Source organism: Podarcis raffonei, chromosome 4, assembly GCF_027172205.1.
Source record: "Podarcis raffonei isolate rPodRaf1 chromosome 4, rPodRaf1.pri, whole genome shotgun sequence".
NCBI lineage: Eukaryota > Metazoa > Chordata > Lepidosauria > Squamata > Lacertidae > Podarcis > Podarcis raffonei.
Genome location: NC_070605.1, coordinates 40,195,179 through 40,215,660, shown reverse-complemented (window position 1 = coordinate 40,215,660; position 20,482 = coordinate 40,195,179). Strand labels below are relative to the sequence as shown.

The following is a 20,482-nucleotide window of genomic DNA, read 5'->3' as shown; positions in this document are numbered from 1 at the left end:
ATATCTTGAAGCAAAATACATTCCTCCACTCCTGGTCCCCAAGTAGCTCCCTCTCACAAAGGAACTGGTTTGCTTGGGTTAAAACTTTCAGAGATACAGAAAAAGCAGAGCTTTTGAAGCAAAAGTTAATGCAATAAACAAAACAAAGCAATGAATCCATCTCCACATTAATGATAGCAGGAGTCTAAAATAAAACAGTTATTAACACCTTTATACCCTCCAGATTTCTTTTTTCTCTCTCCATGTCAAATGTCTGAAACTTGACTCAGCGAGCACAAAATTAAAAATACAGAACTGAAAGGTGCAACAATATTGAGATTGTTGTTTAAAAGGAAGCTGACATTTTGCAAATGTAAAGTGATTTGTATAGTAATTAGATCTGATTCTGGGCTTTGCCTTTTCTAGCCAATTCATTACACTTTCCTTGAACTGCTAGGCGATATATGAATTGTTTTAAAACTAAAACTTCAAGCATCGTTTTTAAACATGACTTTTCTCTTCCCAGATAACCTCGAGCTTTTTAAACAGGCTTCTAATCTACCGGCAGCAAAGACCAGATCTGGCATTTTGATGCATGTTTGAAATGTAAATTGCAAATTCAATTAAGTACATTTTGAAACTCTGAAATTGATGTTGAAAACAGATCAGTAAAATCTACCTTTTGACAGTGCCCCCCAACCCTGCCCCCCACAATGGGTCTGCTCTTTCTCACAATAAACATATTGATCTGATTGCTGTTGAATGATCACATGATTCCATAAAGTGCCTGTTCATTTTTCAACAGAAAGTAGCGTTAACTGCATCAATATTACAGTAGCAGGGGGCAGATTATTATGATAGTTTCCAGATTGGCACAAATAAAAAAGAATTCTTAATATATAAATAAGAATACTGCATCTTGTAACACAAGGCTTTAAGATTCTCATCTAATATTCAAGACTTGGTGCCAAGATTTGGGGGTTTCCTGGGTATATATATTTTTCTTTTGGCACAGCGAGTATAATCTGAAAGACATATCTCCTTCTACAGCAGTTGAATTGTTAGTTTAAAAAAAGTTCTATCCTAAACTACCAGTTAATGAATGTCAAATTAAAAATGGGATTTCCTTTAATGCTACATAGTTTTGAAAATTAATATTTTATTTCTTTATCTTTCTTTCAGTTTTTAAAAACACAACGAACAAATGCAACATAACTGGAAGATGCTAAAGCCCTAAACTAAAAGAAGGTGAAAATGTTAAATATATTCTGATTTGTATGACGGTCAGTTTTCAGTTGAGACCTTCTGATGTGTGTGGGGGGGAGGAACGCTTTCAAAGACTCTCAAGGTAGGTTTCAAGGGTTAGAAACCCTTTAAATAAATAAATAAACTGTGTTTGTTTTCTCAAAAGAAAAGGAACAGAACTTTTACTGCCCACTTATACCTGCTATGTTAAGGAGGAAGCTGCGTTGACCTGATCGGAGTCGTGTGCCTTTTAAAAGAGAGTCTGTGTATTTAAATTATTCTATAGTTAGCTTTGATATTCTTAGGAGGTGGGAAAGGTTTTTCACTACTGGGGGAAAAAATACAATAAAAAGATGACTTGAGCAAAAGGACCAAATTCTCTCTTTCTCTCTTATTCATTAAATAGCAGCTCAGTTAATTAATCTCCCCCAGTAACATTTCAGAATCGAAATGTTTTGCTCCATAAAAACATTCCCATGAGCTACGCCTTGCGTTTGTGTCAAGGAATCTGAGCATTCCATTCCTATCACCTTCCATAAAACTTAACACACAAGCATCTCAGCAGTACAATTAGATTACCTTTCCCCTGCCCCAACCTCAGTGGAGTCTTCAAAGGCACATAAGAGCAAATGATGGATATAAATGGACACAGTGTCACAACATGATCCATCGCATTAGAGATCCGAGGAAAAGGCTATTCGCCTTCTCACAAAGTTTAACGACAACAATGGATTAACTAGAAAATGATGTAGCTTAAGTATTTGTTGGCTAAACAAACATTTTTATAAGCAATTAATACTGGGTTGGGAGAAATTACAAATGACATATTACAGAAAGGCTATTGACCCATGTAATTAAATATTTTGATAACTTTGATTGTTTTCATTACATGGAAAAAGTCATGATGGGAATCTGCAAAAATTCAACATCTCTAACAAGGAAATAATTATATAAAATTCATAATTATAATTTGGTTATTTGGATTACAGTAATTATCTGTATGTTTTTAATGGATATGCTATGTATGTACACATATATAAAAACAGTTTTGATTCTATTATTGTTCAATTGTTCTTTTAATTATTGTCCCTCCCCCTCCCACATATTTTTAGCTATTCTTATTTTATCTGTAAGCTGCCTTGAATCCCTGTCAGGGAAGAAGATGTGGTATAAATAACTAATAATAATAATAAATGTTTTCATTAGTTTTCACAATACTGGGCTATAATGATAGAGCAAATTCCCCTTCAAAATTTGTCCAGCCAGCTTTAAAAAATGATCATTACATACACCAATTTTTAGAATAGTCCCTGAAAACTGAACTTTGAAAACCTGTAGAACACTGACAGTGTAACTTTATACATAACGATTCAGAAGTTCCACTGAGGTCAAAGGTGCTTATTCCTAGGTAAATGGGTATAGGATTGCTCAGTTAACAGAAACATCTGAAACAGCGAAAGTTTTAAATCTCTTGCTCAAAATGCACCCTCAAACAGTTAAGGTATTTCCACACCAGACAGAAGGCTAAAACATCAGATGTGCAAATTTCAAGAGAAGCATGAATACTGAAGAAGTTTGAAAATAGATCTCCAGCAACAGCCATACACTTGCAAAATGCAAGCTGTATCTACTGGCATAAATATAAAACATAGTGATTTAAAAACTTTCCAAGAAGATGGCAGGATTGCTAGATTCAGGTTTTGTTGAATCTTCTAACGAGTGGCATTTCTACTGAAAACCCATGTTAGTGCTTTTTAACTTGTCTGTTGGGTGAAAACAACGGATCAAAAATTAAAACGGATAGGCTCACTTGATGCAGGAATAATGCAGCAGAACGTAACGGCCAAAGTTCAAGCACAGGACTCAAGAGGTTCACAAGAGAGTCCCACACAAAGGAATAAAACTGCAGCCCCATGTACTTACATGAGAGCAAGTCCCTGGGAAATCAGTGGGGCTTAATTCTGAATAAAAACATGCGTGGGATTGGGCTGCATGATTTACAAATCCCAGGAATGAAAATAACGTGGCTTTCTTCCCATTTTACAATATAATCGGTTTGCCCACAGCACAGCACGCCATGACTATTTATGGCCCATTGCACCATACCAGCAACAACATCGCCTATTATTAACATGTTCTTTCCTAAGAGCTCTGCTTCCAGCATGGCTACTGCGGGCTCTGCAGTAGCCAACTTCACAATTTAGGAGAACCCATAATGAGCTACCTCCGTCCAGGTTGATTCCATGTTTATAAGGATGAGTCTCATTTTGGAACTGGAAATAGTAGCACAGCACACATGGCTGAAAACCTGTTTAAGCTATTTATGGCATTTACGTCTAACGCACAGTATAAACAAGAGCTCTGCTGTTGGGGATTGCTAACCAGTAAGCAAAGGAGTTTTGCCACTGATAGCTGACTGGAAATCTACAGCCATTTCTGAGTGGTACTTACTAAGGCTGACATCCAATGATTCGCACCCAATGGCACAACAGATTTCTACTTGAATACCTGACTTCCACTTCCTTTCCTCTCCCTATAGTCTCGGGGTGCATCCAACATCTGTTCCCCAACCCTCCAGAGTAAATTCCAGGGTGCACAGAGGCTATAGGGAAAAGGAAAAGAAAGGGGTGTTCCATTGCATGAGCAAATCTCTTTTCCCACTACACTGGGTGTTACCTTGAGTGAACTGGGAATAACTTCAGAGAGCTTTGTAGAACTGCAGTAACAGAATGTAAAAAGAGGCTAGCCCAGGGCTAGTCAATGCAGAGTACCACCAACTCCACCTAGCATAACCAGTGGTTAAGGACGATGGGAATTGGATTTAGGGATGGGAGAGGAATTTGATTCAGTTTGTATTTAAAGATGAACCTATCTAATCCACACTTTTGAAAAACAGCAAGAAAACCAAAACAAAGCCATCCTTCGGAGTTCAGACTTCTCCAAATTTTATAGTTCTCCAGCCAAGTAATGTGTACAAAAATGCATATTCAGTGTATATAAAAACAAAAATAACCCACTGAAATGTTTGTGCAGTGCACTTCCAAGAAGCAAGCAAGAGAACACAAGGCAACATGTGAAAATGCTTTATGGATTTTGCACAAAACAAAAACCACAACACAACACACACAAACAAACAGGGCATAGGAATAGGGTGTTTAACCCTTCCTTGTGTTGATTTCAGAATGACAATCTCCCCCTCTCTGAAGCTGATGTTTCTGCCCCTCGCTGCTTCATTGCCAGAGCATATAAAGGTTCTACAGATGATTCTGGTGATATACATGATTGTCTTTCGTGGGACTTTGTGAGTATGACTTTGTAGACCCTAGGTTCAGGAAGAAGTAAAACATGAATAAAATAATTACATGATCTTCAGTGCAATCCTATGTTTGTCAATTTGGAAGCCACAGTTTGCTCTAAGTAAATGGGTACAGTATTGCAGCCTTATTGTGTAATTCTGAAATATTTAATCTCTGAAAACAAGTATTTTCTCCCATTCTCTTCCTTTATGATTTAAATGAAGAAAACTCTTTAACTCAACTTTTTTGATAAATGGTCATACTGCAGTTAAAATGTATTTCAAGATGTAGATTTCAACAGCTCACTTTTTAATAAAATAGGATTTCCTTTTCAAACAGGATTCTTTTTAAAAAGACACTCTAACTGGAGCAGAACAGGAGGAGAGAGAAATCTAAATGAGTAAAAGTAAAACCATGGAGTTCATTCTTGTTTTAAGCAAATTCCTTCTAAAGATCATCTTTTAAACTGTGCAACACAACAACAACACTATTTAGAATTCTTTTTAGTGAGCAAAACAAACAAAGACAGAAGATGATCACTAAGATGAATTACTTTTAATTTTCAAGCACTTTCTACAAAATGCAGAGGGAGGTGCAACGCTTGTTGGGTTTCTTTCGTTAAGCAGCTAGCTGCTAATTTGGAAGCAAAATAGTTTATGAAGAAATGCTAACAAAAGGGAAAAAGTGAGTTTTGCAATCCAAGGCAAAAAATATAAAATAAAATGAAGACACCCATAATTGAAACATGTCATGCAAATCTGGGAAGCCCAGAAGGCACTTTGAAGCAGAAACCCAGCCAAGCTTTGGTTTTGGGGTGGGACAATGTGGAGACTACTCACAAGCTGATATACATTTGTAGACCGCATGGCCCAGCTTGCACCCAGTTTCTCTCATGCAGTTGCTGAATGTATGCAACCCAAGCTAAGTGATTGGTCCATTAAAGGTGACTCGCTACTAAAATACATATAAGAGAGCTGGAGATTCTGCTAGTCACAGCTGCACCGACACTGCGTGTTTTTAAAAAAAGAAAAAATACACCCACAAAGAGACAGATTTGGATTCTGAAGACATGTCTCTCCTCCATCATTCCTAGCCACCCACCAAGAACCAGCCGCACTAGCCATATATATGTATAAAATAGACATAAGCCATTATCCTGAATGATGGTGCCACAGAAATTCTCACAAACAGTTCCACACCACACATTTCATCATGCAGGTACAGCTAGTTTTCTGCAGCACTGAACTGCCACCTTTTGCAAGCCGACAGTAGACTGCAGTCTCTGGGCTACACCATTTAGCACAGAACAAAACAGATTTTCATGTAATTTATTCATTATGAGCAACGCAGCATGGACCATAATCCATCAACACATGGCCAAAGGATTTCTGCTGAGTTCAACCATCCTGCTCCATGTCCCCAGCTTTGTTTCCTTCCCAACTAACCACATTGCAGGGCATATTTCAGTTCAGGCTGCCTTCCCAACATCCTGGATTAATACGGACATCCCATATTTTAAGAAGACCACAGATCCACTGCCTTGCTATTGAAATTAGAACCGATAATTCAAATGTCAGAGGGTGCAGAAAATGACATGTTCCTCACCGTGTAAAATTTTGATGGCTCTTAATTCACTGACAGCAGAATGTGAAACGGCCTGTTGTCATGGGCCCCAGACTATATTAAACAGATTCTGGGAACATGAAGTACTTTGATGGCACTGAGATGCTTCTCGCCTACTTGCCTTGAGTGAGCGGGGTGGAGGGAGGGATGAATCCTATTTGATTTCACTGAAAATGCATAAGTCAGGCAACAATGCCACAATAAAACTGTTTACTTCCTTCATAGCCTGGAATGAAACTAATTTGCAATGAGCGCTACGGAGCCTCTCTGAATATAAGGAAGCAACCCTATGGAAACCCAGGCATTGAGACACAACTTTATTGATTACAGAAAGTGACTGGTTGCATAGGCTCTGGTTCGACTAGCTCCCTGCCATGCAGGTAGTGCTGACCAAGGGTTCCAGCATAGGTCAGCCAAGGGTGAACACCTGGATAAGCGGAAAGCCGGGAACGGGCTAACTCCACCACCCAAATGTCCCCCTGGGGTTGACCAAACCACTGAGTCCCTGGATTCCTTTAACGGAATACCCTTCACAAAGGTTGGCGAGACCGCTGCCCCATCTCTATCACCTGAACCAGAGCCTATCTGCAACCTTACAAGTTGTGACGATTTGCTACGAGGCAGGCAAAACTCAAATGGCAACAGACAATCAGCCAAGTGGGGAAAATTCCTGCTGTGCCCCTGTCCCAACGACAGACAACACACGGCGGCATAGCAAGGTCAAGTGCAAAGCCCTAAAAGTAGGGATAGGTGGGCAGGTGTTCCGAATGCATGCGCCAAAAGAGGAAGCTCGAACCGTTTGGACTGCGTCCCATTGGCCAGATTGTACCCAGCTTTGAGGGACCTACCAATTGGGTGTTGTGGCTGACCAATCGTACCCACCCACAACACAGGGTGTCGGTTTTCCAGGTCTCACCACCATACATGCCCTCTTTAAGGGAGGACCCGACATATTGTGACATATTCCTTATTGTTTGGGGTATGTAAGGATGCAAATGGGAAACAGTTTTAATTCAGGAGCCTTTTAAATGGCCTCTTGCGGAGGACATAAGATAATGTGATAGGGCACACACATACCCAAAAGAAACCAAGTAATCTGATAAGGGAGTGTTCACATTACCACATTAGAGCACAGTGAAGTTGCTGCTTTTTCAGTGCATTTCACAGCTCTCAGCCCCTTGCAAAACTGGGCGGACATCATTGAGAATGTGAGTGCACAACAACAAAGCAGAAAGTCCTGCCACAACGGTGGTTCACACAAAATGAGATAAGCATGTCAGAAATGTAAGCAAGTCATCATTTTCACTACCAATGTTGCATTGCCTCGCAGCAGCGTTGCCAGATGGTCCCTTTTCCCTAAGAGCCACCTCTTACTCAGGAACACCCCGGTCCCATTAAACATGAGTGTCTTTTCCTTCTAAGTCTCTATAGCGTTAACAGATGTTCCTTAATTCAGGCACTCCAAGGGCGAGCTGCTCCTTATTTTTTATTTTATTTTTAAATGTGATCATGGCAAAGTAAATGGGGGAGAGAAGTAGCCACATTTGCTAGTAACAGAACATAGAATGCCTACATTGAGATGTGAAGGAAAAAGAAATTCCTGCTGCTAAAATTTACATGAGTGTATTAGGCCTTGACACCACATGGCTGGATCTGGCTGCTCTCAGTTCAGCAAAGCACGGACTCCTTCTCCACCAAACTGCACAATCTTATTTCCAAACAGCTAGATAGGAGCAATCTCCTTCCTCGCTAAGATATAAGGCACCAGCTGCTGGAACAGCAGAATCCGCTGGAACACTAACTGCAGAAAGAATGAAGAGTTTCAGTGAAATTTCCCCACCACACCTGTTGCCTTTATTTCAACACTTCACCTGCTCTCCCACAACTCTTTCCCCCTCTTCTCCCATTTATGAGAAAATATTTTCATGGCTCTGCTTCATCAAAGTCAGGATAATTTCTTGGCAAACCTGAAATCCAGAAATCCGGCACTGCTTTCAAACACTTTAATTAACGGAGGGGGGAGGTGAACATTTGCCTAGCCACGGTTCAATCCCAAGGCCAGCCTCAACCCCAAAGAAAGTCAAGCAGGAATGCATTTCATGCCAGAGACTTCAGTAAAGGAGATAGTCGCATTTTTTCAACCAGCCTACGTAGCAGAAGTGAGGCATCTAAAGGCAACTTTACACACCAGAACCCAATGTTACTGCTTTCTTTTGGGGAAATGTATTTTTGTATCTATACAGACATATCCAATCTCAAAGGTTCTGTGTTGGTATCAATACGTTTTAATAACAATAACAGTCATGCCAAATTGCCAAAGCTAAATGAATATTTTTTTAAAAAAATACTTTGTCAAATCCTCTACCAGTGCCAACATGAATTCTCATCACCAAATATATGACTTATGAAGCTTCTGAATTAAGATGGATTTCATTGATGACTGCAATTGTTTTTTAAAAGCCCCACTTCATGTTACCTCACATGTACTGTATGATTTCAGGTGGGGAATTAAATTCTTTATAAAACACTCAAGAGGTGTGTCCAGTGATAGGCATATGCAGTGTAAACCTAGCAAAACCAATGTACATGGTAAATTAATTTCAAAGGGTCTATCTACTCTGGGTAGAAATTAGGCATATTTTTTTAAAAAAAATCAGTCAAAATCACACTCCGCCCCCTCGCATTTTGTACATAGCTTGCAGAGTTTTATTTAGAAGAGCACTGAAAAGCATTTCAACTATAATGGTACAGCCCAGTAATAGATACACCACAAAGGGCCTGCACTCCCTTCTTGTGTCTCTCATGATCAGATACGTCAGCAGCTAAAGAAAAATAATAAAATAACTGCTCCCACAAATGGTTTACACACATGAGCAGCAAAATGGCAGGATTTCCAAATTCAGATGTAATCACAGCTTATCTGCTGTGAAAAGAAACATGTCAATGTTAACTACTTACATTCAAAATAAACATATCATTTTTTTCCCCTTGTAAGAAAAGACTCAGTTTAAATGTTTGCATGAGTTAGTGTTTGAAGTTATTTATTTACCGATCTGGTGTAAGGTTGGAAAAGACTTGTAGGGTACAATGTGGCTTAAAATTTAACAACTTTCTGACTTACAAAATGTGTATCATGTATACATATACTGTATATATAAATTTAAAGGCTATTCAGTCAGACATCCCAAATTGATATTCTTCTTTCCAGACCCAATTAACATCATAGACGTGTATCTGAAGCGACAAACCTTCCAAATGAATGGTTTTAGCTGCCCTGACTTCAAAAGTAGTTAACAGAGGAATTCTACATAATTACTCAGAAGTAAGCCCCATTGAATTCATTGGGACTTACTTCTAGGAAACCGGGTAAAGGGTTACAGTCTGGGACACTCAATGGCTCCTGAAAGAAACATTAATAGTTTCTAACTTTTTACTTTTGTACTTGATTGCCTCTGACTTCATTGCAGAACTACACTGTCCTGTTAAGTATAGGCTAGCAATTCAAATAGCAGAACAAGATGCTCTCCTGTTTTCTGCCAGTTCAGATTCCCTTCTCTCTCCCCCCGTCCCGGGTATTTAAATACCAGCATTACCATCCTGAGGAAGGCAACTGCACTGGAAACATGACTGCAATTTGCATCCGATCCTAAAGTTCACAGGGCAGAGCAAATGCTCCTCCATGCAAAACCTTTTTTCAGGACATAAGAAGTAAACCCCAGAATTCTTGGAATGGGCTACATCCACGAGAAGTTCTCTGATCACTGTTATACGTTCAAGCATTCCTTCTGCAAGATATTGATCTTAAGTTCTGAACACTGAGCATATCCAAGGTGGACCACTTATAAAGTAACCATTTGGGGGCCAAGCTGTCATAGCTCATGGCAGTGGTTTCCAACCAGTGTGCCATGGCACCCTGGGGTGCCTCATATGATGGTCAGGGGTGCCATGGGAAACACTGGCCTCTTTCCTTCCCTCCCTCCTCTGATGTCCTCTCGTGTCTCTGGCTCCCCAAGGTTTGTGTGGCTGTTTGTTGCAGCAGCCCTGGCTACAAGCTCCCCAGGCAAATGGTGGCTCTGCAGCTGGCCAGGGGATGCTTTCTAGGCCCCAGTGGGGCAGTGTGAGGAGGCATCTCTCTTTGGGGTGGGGGGCCAGCTCAGAGACCAGGCTCAGTGGTTGCCCGGAGGACTCCCAAGGAGAGGAGAGAGGAGAGGAGGCTGAGAGAACACTCCGCAAGGGAGAGTGTTCAAAAATAAGTGAGGGGCTGCTATCTCTGTAGGCAAGGGTTGACATAACTGGGCTCCTGAGCCCCACTGGGGTGCTGCGGAAAGAATGAAGTTGGTCAAGGGAGCCATGAACCCAAAAAGGTTGGAAACCTCTGAATTGGGGCTTCCACAGGCTGATGGAATATGTCACGGATGTGGAATCCATGGCCTTCTGGATGTTGTTGGACTAAAACTCCCATCATTCCTGATCACTGGCCATACTAGCTAGGCTCATAGAAGCAGGAGTCTAAAAACATCTGGAGGGCTAGGGGTTCCCTATCCCACCAATGGATACTTAATAATGCCAAAGCAATGTAGGGAGAGAATGGAAGCCTAAGAAGCTGAAGGATGGCAAGTCTTCTTAAGGCTCCATTGCTGAACATGGCAGTCTTAAATATCCAGATGTCCATAGGAAGCTTTCTTCATCCAATGGAGTGGACTCTGGTCCAGAAATCTTAACCTATAATAAATCTGTTTCTTCTTTTAAGGAGTCACAAGACTCTGTGTTGCTACAACAGACGAATGTGAATACTCCTCTAGAAATTGTTTCAATGACATCAGTTCCAAACACCCTCTTTTTTAAAAAAAAAATCCAATCACTTTAGAAACTGCTTATGGTCTAACAATCAAATGACACAGAAGTGACTCATAATATCCAGTAACAACAGATGACGTATTGCAGAAGACTGAAAGTTTTTAATGCAAGTTTAGCTTGCCTGACACGTTAAAGACTGCACAAAGCCCTGCACTGGTCTTTACAAACCACTTACTCGGGAGTAGACCCATAGTACCCAGAGGGTTCTACTCTGGAGACAATACAGATGGTGCATAATATCAAGCTTTTAATATTATTTTATGCCAATCACATATAACTGTGAAAAGTTATCCTAGCTCAAGACCACAAGCTACCAATTTTAGGCCTGGTCCAACATTTAACTCAAAACTAGATTAAAAGATGAACAAATAAAAAGAGCATTTCTGCTTGGCCCCAAAGCATTAATTCATGCATAACTAATTAAAAGGACAAGTGGCTAAATATTTCAGTGTGAACACAGGGAGAGGAAGCAATATGTTGATAGAACCAGAAATCTCCATTAAATGTCACGTTGAGGAAAACAGGATGCTAATCCTAGATCCGGTTTTATTTTCCAACTTGCTGATGTCACCAAGAAGCTATTTTATTGTTGGACTGAATTTATGGAGGTAATTAATTCAGAACATGTGTGCTTTGCTGTTCGCAATTTTTTTTAAAAAAAGAAAAGAAACTGATTTGCCCCAGTTTAATTTTCTGCCTTTCCAAGCAAAATTTTATACACATTCTCTGTCAGTCTCCTCATGTGAAACAGACCAAGTACGATAAGATAAACATTAATGTTGGCTATCACAGACTTCCCCGCCCAGTTCACCACAGCTCTGCAAGTCATCCATCGCCTCCAGCCCCTTGTTGTCCCAAGACGGATTCATCATACTTCAGAACATGCCTCCTCCACTCCCTGAGAATCCAAAAAGAGTATGTGAGCAATAGATCCCACAGCAAATTTGTTGATTTCCCTCCAATGGTGAGCAGGTGTTCTCTGCCCTATTTCATTTCCTCCCTAAGTCAATCACACCCTAAAGGAAACTCTGGTGTCCCAAGGTGGTTGTTTCCTGACTGAGTCCTTCACCCATGCAGCTCATGAAACACTTGCAGGTGGTTCTGGCTGGACAGGTTGTTCAGCACATCCAATCCTATCACCTGTGGAATGTTTCAGCGTAGGCGCCCAGTGGACAGGGGCTGGCGTGGGACCAAGGAGGACGGCGCAATCCACACTGCTGATTTCCATGCAAACGAGAGTGGGAAACATTATCATTTGGGTGAATATACAATAGCCCGCCAGAGCAAGCCACACAAAGGCTAAAGGGTAAAGCACGTACGCAGGCAGTTGGCTCAGGCCTTACTCCTGTTTAGAGTAGACCCATGGAAATCAATGGGGCACAAGCTAGCCATTGGTTCCAGTGGGTCTGTTCATTTCATAACCAAGTATAGATACATCGTAAGAACAAACAAAAATAAAAACAAATATCGCCTAAACAATGCTCTCGAAAACAATAATTCCACCACAGATTCCATACATTAATATGTAGATGGGATGGTTTGTTTGTTGTTCTTTTTAAAAAAATGATAGAGGCAAAAGCTGCAATGGTAGCTAAATCTTTAAAATACTAATAAACTAAAGGGCAGAAAGTTTTTAAGTTTCACTATGTGGGGGTGGAAAAGGTCTCAAATTAAAAAGGAATATTTTACTTTTTAATATGCTTGGAACAGAGGAGGATTACAAAGATCTATAAATGCAAAATATTTTTTAAAAACAAAATGCTTGTGAAATAAAAGTGGCAAGACAGCGTATGAAGAAGATTGCAGTGAATTTAGTATAAAATCAGGAAGCACAAAACCAAACCATGGTTGAATATTTTGTTTCTTTTAACGATAGAAAACATTTATGCAAAACCCTGTTGCGGCTCAGCTGAAACCAAAAATATACTGAGGAGTAAGGCCTGAGAAAACTAAGCTGAAAGAAAAACTCAAGAGAGAGGAAGTGGAGATGTACATGGAGTTGTCAACTTGAACATAGTATGAAAGAAAGACAAAAAAATTAAAAGCTGCTGTGGAGATCGTAACTCCACATATTTATCTTTTCCACAATGTCCCCAAAATATTATTTCATCTAACACTTCAGTTCAGTTACCCAAAATTCCCTTTAAATATTTTATTGGGGAACTACAAACACAGGGTAAGATCCTGACTTCAATCACCAAAAATGTTTCTATGAAACTATTTAAATTGCAGAGATGTCAAAGCTGCAATATTAAATAAATATTATTACTTAGATGGGGTGGCAAAACTTTTTACCTCTGTGTGTCACGGCTCGCAGCTGCAAAGCCTACGATTGCAAAGACTGAAAAGTACAAAGGCCATTAAGACTTTCAAAAAAAAAATAATTGTTGAACTCTTTGCATTTTTGGTTCCTTAGAATATTACGGGAAGTGCAGACACACACACACACACACACACACCCCTTTAACCTACTACGGGGGGGGGGATTACCTCACTTTCACTAAAGCTAATTGAATAACATTTTTTTTAATTATACACGTTCATATCTTAAAACAGAACCCACCTCCCCCCAAAAAAATTAGTTATAAGAAACTTGATATTTAAAATCTAAACCAATAAATTACTTAGAATATCACATTAGCTAACCGAACAGAAGCTTATTCTGTAAAACCCCTTTATTTCACAGTTGAGCGGCTTGTATATCTCCATCGCTGTTTGTGTGGTGTGCTTTTATTCTTTTCCCCAATATTTTTTTCCACCAGATTAATGGGATTTTCTTCCTCACTCTGCCCATAACAGCAGGATATACAGTAGTTTACAAAAAAAGAGAGAAAAGTTGCCTAAAAGTTTCCCCTTATAGTGCAGCAGCCTGAATAATGTCTCCCCATGTTAAACAATTAATTTGGTGTGCTTTCATTAATCCTAAGCAAGGCCCTGGCAGGCTAGGCCTTTCTTCTTTTGTCACTCTCTCAACGATTCCTTTCAAGCATGATTATCTTTATTTCTATATCTTAATTTCTTTTAACCACCCAATCCACAACTGGCCAATTTCACAAGCAAGCTGAAATACAAGAACTCCTAAATGCTTGCGGATTTCAGTCAATAGGATTTCAGGGCTATCAGTCTTTAATTAAACCAGGGCCACATTAAAATCTACTCATAAATTCATATTTATGGTCTTTTTCATTTTACTCTATTCACATCTTTACAACATAATATTTGGGAAACATAATGGGGAGTTCATCTGGCCAAAGGAAGGCAGCTTTAAAGCAACCCTGATTTAAGTGGGACAGTTAAGCATGTGCTAAAATCTCTCCCATTCCAAATCAACAGAAATAAATTACTGCTAACCGAATTGTTTCCGGTTTAAAACTTATTACGTAATGCAAATAAATAAATGTAATCTCCATTGAATAATGTACATATTCTAGCACATTCATGTAACAGAATCATTATTCGTCCCACCCCTCTTGTGCACTACCCTTATAAAGTTTCTACTTAAGTATAACAAAGGAAATAGTTTAGGTCTCCTTTTCAGTGGAGCATTTTCTACCCTGTAATGTCCTGATCTCGGTTTCAAGCACATTTTGATCACAGAAGCTGGCAATTATAAATTTCAGCTATAAGCAATCTATGAAAACATCTCATGAAAATAAGTCTGCACTTATAAAAGGTATGATATAACAATGATACTTGGAGCTAAAAAGATGCTTAGGATCAGGGCATGTGCCTCAGAAATTAATAATAATAATAATAATAATAATAATAATAATAATAATGCCTCTTGTACACTAACACCCTAATTTTAACACATTTACAAAATCTACAATCCTAATCCTACTTTACCCAGAAATAAACTCCACTGAATTCAATAGCACTTACTTCCAAGTAGACATGGCTAGGACTGTCCTTTAAAAAGTCAGTCTCGTTACTTCAGTTGGTAAATCAACTCTAGATCAGCATTACTGTGAATGCAACTACACCAGAGTATAAAGTTTTAGTGAAATAGTGTGGTCTAAATTCTCAAATGACAGAAAAGGGGAAGCAAGACTGCAAATAAAATTTATTATTATTATATTATTATTATAGTTTTCCTGGGTGTAAGCTCCATTAATTACACCAGGACATACTGTGGACTAAATATATACAGCATTGTACCATGTTTTAGAGTTTTTTAATTGAACAGGCCAAGTACTTGAGAATTTTAGAACTTTCTATTAAAATGATTTTGTTACCTACTTGTTCAACTCTCTCTCTCTCCCCCCCCTCTCTCCCCCCACTCTGATACACTTTCGGCTCATCTCGGATCTTCATTATAAACAGAAAAAAGCTAAACAAAATCAAAGGACGGGCTGTTATATAAATACACCATCAGGCTGCGGAACCTAAGGAGTGCCTAGCTGGCGAACAGGAGTCTGAACTTTTTTGAAACTTTGCCTGCCTTGCCTCTTACATTTGCTAACAGCTCTGCAGTGACCCTCGCTGGTGATCGAGTCCAGACTGCTGACAGAAAAATGAAGGAGAAACACCTGTATCTGAACTGCTAAACCTTTCATCCAAGGCCGATTACACCAAACAAGAATGGTTATGCAATTTTCCATGAAGAAAAGTTTCAGGGTTGGAAGCAAGTATGCAAGACAGAAGCAATACTCTTCCCACACTGTATTATCCTGGGAGAGCATTTGAAAAAAAATGAAAAATCCCAACATTTATGTCTAATACAAGTGCAAAGATAACATTCAGTTTTGCCAGTTGTAGGGTTTTTGTTTGTTTGTTTGTTCAAGTGGCAGCCTACTTTTTGCATGTGTTTTTAATTTCCCTTTTTGTGTGTGTGGAAGAGGAAGCTTCCTATCATTAAAAACTGATCAGTTTCTGAAGTTGCATACTTGAAAAGTTGAAACATGCACCCTCAATTCTCTCATTATCTTTTCTCCCTGAATAGAAACACACTGCAATCGACCTGAAACAAAGTTATCGTCAGAATCTTACGTTTTGGTTTCTTTAATATTTAACATATGTTCCAAACTTTTAAAAAATGTCATTCTGCAGGATTGTAAAATTAAGTCAATGAATCAGTCTTAGGTTGGAAAATATTAAACACCAAATGACCAAAAAAAAATGTAGATCATTAAAATGTATCAGTGAGGTCTTGCAATCAGAATAAAGACTCTATACAGCATTTTTGTTCTACGACCATGGAGTTTTACAAATGTCATGATGCAAGTTATAGAGCATTCTGGTTTACTTGTTTTGACTACATAAGCAGGGGTTAAAACAGAGCAGCTCTGAATGAAAGGCAGCTGCATGAAAACCAGCCCTTTAAACCTCATCTTTATTTCCCCTTTCAATTCCACCTTAAGATTCTGATAATTTGTTTTTATTTTAAAGCAATTGCTGCTCACACACACACACTTGGAATCCCTGTTCTTAAACGTGAGGTAACTAAACTCTAAACACATCAGGGATTGTGTAAGTCAGGTTTTGTCATGTCACCACACCTAACTTCTCCTTGAGTCATCGTAAGCCCATTTTATTCTGGAGAATTTAATGGCTGGGGTTAAACTGGCGTCAGCGGGTTTTGGTGGGCGAGTGAGTAGATGGCGCTCCAGTTGGAATTTCAATCATGCTGAGCCCTCATGGATATTTGGCCTGTTATTTATGTGATTCTTTTTTTCTCTTTTAGTTTTATCTTCTCTGGATTTTTTTTAAATTATATTTTACCCAGCTCCAAGCCTGAAGCATCTTGTGAGATAGAAGAGTAAGGGCAAGCAATGTACTGGAAAAATCCCTTGTGCAAAGTCCCCTTGAAATGAATGGACACTGATCTGAACACTAACAAGCATGTAAGATCATTAATGCACACTTGTGTTGCTCCCATTCACTTCTATGAGCCTTGTGCAGAAAAACATCCAAGAGGACTGTACCTTAAATAAATATATTGCATTTATTGAAAACTGTTTCGTTCTAAAATAAAGTTAATGTTCTGTTAAAATCCCTCTGCCATGACAAAGGGTTTGTTTCATTTTTAAAAAATATATATTATTGGAACATATAAAAAAACAGAACTTAAAACACGAATTCTGAACTTAACTTATTAAGGCTCCCTTTAAACCAGGGAATGATGTCTTCCATCACCCTCTGGGTTTATATGTGGGGAAGTTAGATAGGCAGACCAGTATTTCTATGAGCGATCTACTTGAAAATGCCGCAGCTGCTGACATCACTAAAAACTACATTCTTATTTATAAACACCAAGATAATGTTTATGGGAAAAAGTTGTAGTTTAACCACTGAACAAATGTTCTGATACGGCAAGAAGAAATGACGAAGGCATTTAAGGAAAAACTCAACACACTGTAAACAGAGAGTCTGAAATAGTTCTAGCTGTTTACCAAAATGGAGCCTATTGGTAACCATGAACAGATGTACAATCTTGGTGTCTTTTAGGTAGTTGTGTTCATAAGAAATTCTTTATGTGAGATTTGAGAGGTTAAAAGAAGTTTCCTGTCTGCACAGTCAAAATATTATTGAAGCAATTCAGGTTGTCAGTAAAAGCTTAAACAAATTTGCTGATAATCCTGTTAATGACCTAGGTCAAGTGTTAACTGTTGTGGGTTATAAAATAGTTAAATTAAGGCTGCTGGTACCCTAGGGCAAATAGTATCATTACAGAAATGGATTAGAAAAAAAACTATTAAATTGCAGAATTATATCACTCCGTAGGTTCTTGATTCTACAAGAATAGTTCCAGAAGAAGTTCAACAAGAAAGTGGAGTCTTTGTTAAAAATTAAAATTAAAATCTCCACCTCAAACAGATAAAGTGGTGCCTTATGAAAATTCTAAGAGCACACTTTCAGGCTGAGATTTCAGGGCATATTAAAAAAAATCTATTTAAATCTCAGCATGGAGCAAAATCCATTCATTATTCAGATGCTAATTCCTCCTGACATTTTCCTGTTACTGAATAGATGGCTCACACTTTACAACTCTTCTATTAATATATATATATATATATATATATATATATATATATATATATATATATAATATTTTTATATCCAACTGAGATTTCTTAAAGGTGTGCATCACTCCAGAAACACATACACACAACTCTATAACCAACTCTATGGTGTGTGTTTTTTGAAGAAATTTGCTTAGAAAAAAAATACCTGTTTCGTCACCTTTCTACTTAATTGGCATTTCAGTGAGGACATATCAAGTGCCTGGGACCCGCTGTATACAGTAAGTCCGAGTGAGCACAAAGCTATAGATGCAACCTACACTAGCCCTTTCATGCTGGATATAAAATGGCAAATAACTTATTTCTGTGTATAATATTGAAGCATTTAAAATGGGCCAAAAAAAATAAAATAATTGAAAGTATTACTTTAAAAGTCTAAACGCAAGCCAAAAAACATACCAAAATCCCTGCTGCTATAGAAATGTCTTTGTTATTTTCTATGAGGTGAAATAAGCTTCTCAATTCATAGTATGTTTTATCCAGCACATTAAAAGAAAACAAAAAACCAACAACAACTTTGCTCTGTTTGTGCTATATAAGCTGGGAGTAAAACGTATCAGAGACTCCAAACAGAGTATTTTTGGACTGCTTCTGACAATTTAGACAACTTCATTTATTTTTCATCAAATACATTTTATTTTATCCTGAAGATTCTGCAATGTGGTTTCAGTGGGTGAAACCCATATCAGGGATATGATGGGTTAACTTAGTCATTAACTGGGCAATCCTGTACATTGCTCAAAAGTAAGCTCCACTATGTTCAATGGCATTTACTCCCAAGTAAGTGGACACAGGAATGCAACTTCAGTGTAGTTTTTAAACCATCCCTTTCAAGTGTGACAGATGTATACACTCTGAAATGAACACTTTCTGAAACACTGGATTCTTAAATGAAACAGTATTTTAGAATTACAGAAGTAGCCTTTAAAAGTTCATTCTTTAAAAGCAATTTTGTTTTTAGAAACGCTCAGGGAAACTTTGTATGTTCAAACAGCAACACAATTCATTATTATTTCTTCTTCCAGTTTTTCCTTTCCAGTTTCTAAGTTTATGTTACAAAGTTACAATTACAATAAATTGTTGATCAATCTAAAACGGTGTTACTTCCAAGTTGGTTAGCTGAAGCCTGTAAGCGATTTACAATAAAAATTAAACATTATACGCAACTATTTGGGTCCGGCTTGTGATGAGCAGGGCGTGTGAGCCGGATTATAATACAGCAATAACTTTGTAGGATTTTTAAAAAATAAATAAATAAAATAAGCACCACTTTGGGTGATGAAGTTTAAACAGCATCTTCTACGGACAGCACAGGCTTCCAAATAAATGTATAGAAGATAACACACAACATTGTAAGACATGAGCGTTCAAATAACAGCTCTTGGTGCCTCAGCTGCACTGTCTTAATACACAGTGTACTTTGCCAGCCAATGCGCTAGCAGCTTCACTGCTCTATTGACTGCATAACAACAAGACTGTGCACATTATCAGTGAGTTCAACTGCTGAGAGCTGCATGCCACTCCAAACTGGCCTCCATTGATACTCATGCTTTATTAGCCAAAAAAGGAGTATAACAACAAGATTAATACCACCGCTTTCTTATCAGTAACACATGTTCTACTAATTATTCTGCTATTCTATGATGTACCAACTATTAAAAAACAACAACCCCAACCCAGTAATGAATATGCATTTGTGAAGGAGGTGATTTATTTTTTATTTAGAACAGGCTATACTGAACCATTTCGTTTCTTTGATGTAAAAATCAGCTACATCTTCTAAATCTATTTCCCACAGCCACTAAAAAAACAAAACTCAGTATGACTGTTTCCCCCTTTCCAAATCCAAAAATATCAGCAGCATTATTTGTTCAGTGAATTAAATATTCTTGCTTGCTAAACAAAATGATTGAAAATTGGTTTCTGACTCAACAAATGTTTTATCATGAAATAGATTTAAGTTTATCCAGAAATATTTGTACATGGTGCTACTTATGAAACACAGGTGACTTTCAGGAGTGCTAGAAATCTATTATACCTAAAGTTTGCGATGCAAACAAATGCAATTAACCCATGGCTTTTAAAATGGAGGTATGTTTTAATAACATACATTTATTTTAAGGAAGTGGGCCACCATCAATTCCCGCCCCCACAATTGTGTGTCACAATAAGGTATGTTAATGAGCCCCTAAAACTGCAAATCCTAGGGACACTTTTGCCTAGGAGAAAGTCCCATTAAATTCAAGGGAGCTTACTTCCAAGTAGACACAACACAAGATTGCACTGTTTAACTTGCTTCCATCAGTTGATACACATGGAACCATCAAGGCAGCTACTGAATCAAATAAGAAGCCAAGGCAAATTCAACACGGCTTCACAAGCGTTGTCCTTTATAGATATACTGTACATTTCCAGATGCACTTATTTTCTTTCTCCTTGGCGTCTGTCTTAGCCACAAAA

General features: G+C 38.3%; 1 protein-coding gene across 4 annotated transcripts in view; it reads right to left on the bottom strand.

The window, feature by feature from the left end:
• The window catches only part of EPHA3 (EPH receptor A3), a 201,079-nt gene that overhangs the window by 179,796 nt on the left and 801 nt on the right, over positions 1–20,482 (bottom strand). The gene's annotated exons all lie outside the window — the stretch shown is intronic.